This window comes from Rousettus aegyptiacus, unplaced genomic scaffold (genome assembly GCF_014176215.1).
Source record: "Rousettus aegyptiacus isolate mRouAeg1 unplaced genomic scaffold, mRouAeg1.p scaffold_m13_p_10, whole genome shotgun sequence".
Classification (NCBI taxonomy): Eukaryota; Metazoa; Chordata; class Mammalia; order Chiroptera; family Pteropodidae; genus Rousettus; species Rousettus aegyptiacus.
Window position 1 is genome coordinate 9,175,480 of NW_023416285.1, and position 2,296 is coordinate 9,177,775.

Genomic DNA, 2,296 nt, shown 5'->3' on the forward strand with positions numbered 1-2,296 from the left:
TCTGGCAAACTGCAAGCTGTCTGTACTGCTGCTCCTGGGCTGCGCCTTTCCACCTCCGAATGTGCCTTCCCCTTCTCTCTTTTCACCTTGGCAATCTCAAGAACAGATTCTTTGGACAAGATGCTTATTAAGTTTATAGTGACCCAGACAACAGCAGCATATTATTAGAAAATTTCTGAGCTCATTATCACAAAAACACCATTACACACTTTTTACTATACAGTAGAGGGCTGAGTGGGTCAACATGGGCATGCTCACTTCTTTTATTACCAGCCATCAGTGGAGAGGAGGGGATGGTAATTTATCTGAGGGGATCTGCTCCAGACTGGTATACCGGTATATGCTCTTACAATTAAAATGACCAGTCCTGGTTACTTTGCAAGTAAAGTCCATTTGGAGAAAACATTCTAAAATGGAAAAAAAACAAAACAAAACATATTTTTTCAAGATTTTAATTTAAATATCAATGGAGATAATTATCATAAATGATGCATTTAAGAAGGACTAGTCTACGGAGGTAGGAACTAAACAGGAAGTGTGGAGCCCTTGGTTCTAGTTTCTGTTGTGTAGTTATAGGGAAAACATGTTCTCTCTCTCAGCATTAATTTTACCTTCAGAATTCGGTGCATTGGCCTGGCTGATCTCTTAAGTTTCCTTTCAGCTTTGAGATTCCATCTTATAAAATTAGCTCATTTAAAGCAAGAGGCTCACGATGTGCATGTTTTAGAGTCTGTCTGCCTGGATTCTGGCTAGCTGCTCTTGCCCGCATAGGCTTAGCCATCTCCAGTAATGTTAACTGGTGAGGAAATAGTAATCACAGGGCACTTTTGTGCCAGACAGTCTGTCAAGGGTCTTACGTGCTTTATCATGTGATTTTTCACTACTAGCCAGGGCATAGGTGCTTATACTATCCACACTATATAGATGAGAGAAGTGTTCCCGGGTCATTCAGTTGAGAATTGAAGACCAGATTTCCAGCCAGGTGTACCTGAGCCCAGAGGCTGGGCTTTGGAGCTTGAGACTTTGTCAGTGGGCTAAATGGTGACTCCCCAAAAGACATGTCTTACCCCTAGAAACTGCGGATATGACTGACCTTATTTGGAAAAAGGCTCTTTGGGGACATGATTAAGAATCTCAAGATAAGATCATCCTGGATTTAGGGTAGGCTGTAACTTTAATGACCGATGTCCTTATAAGAGACAGAAGGAGCAGATGCGTAGGGACACACAAGAGTGAAGGCCATGTGAAGACAGAAGAAGAGACTGGAGTGGGGTAGCCCCAAGTGCAGGGATGCCTGGAGCCACGAGAAGATGTGTAGGCAGGGGTGGTGGTCCCCTGGAGCCTCTGGGGGGGAGTGTGCCCCGAAGATGTCCTGGTTCTGGGCTTCTGGCCTCTGGAATTGTGAGAGAAGAAATGTCTGTTGTTTTAATCTAGCAAGTTTGTGGTGATGTTTTTATGGAGACTCTAGGAAACTATCATAGTTGACTTTCTGGTTGGTCTTTAAAATCATAGGAAGCTTTGCTTAAAAGCAGACATAAGGGCCAGATAAAGTGAATGAGGGTGACATCCGTAAACACCAGGCCGTTTAGTTGCCATTAGTTCACAGAAAGCTGGACTTTGGAAACGACCCCTTCCTACCCCTCTACACCATCATGGCACACACCTGTGTCAGGTGACTGACATAAGCCACACCGTGGGCTACTGCCCCAGCAAGGGAGCCAGAATCCACACCCTGAGCTCCCTGAACCCTCCTCATGCTTCTTGTTGCTCAGAAATTACTGACAAAATATTGCAGCAATTCGGTACGATTTTTATTTGAAATGGAAAATAAAATATCAACAAAGCCCCAAAAGCTCACAAATGAAAAAGACACAGTGTTGATGTGGCTGCTGCTTTCCCTGGTCACTGGAAGGTAAATGACGGTTCTTCAGCAGGGTGGTAGGCGGTCAGGCGGGAACTCAGGCCACTCCCCGAGCTCAGGCATCAGAGTGCTCATCTGTTTATCATTTGATTTTATTATAAATATTTGTTTCAGTGTGGAATAATCTTTTTAAAAAATGCAATCTCATTTAAAAAGCAAGCTTGTTTCCGCTTTGTAAAATTAGAAGCCGCCAGCTTTTGTCCAAATTCTAGACGTAAAGAAGGCTTTACTTCTGAGAAATTCCATCTTAGGATGTAAGTATTGTGAGAATATAAATGTACACATATCACAGTAAATAAAATAACCTCAGAGAGACAGGTTCCTAGTCTGCGAACTGAGAATGGAAGTGACACCTAACTTGCAAGAACCTTTACA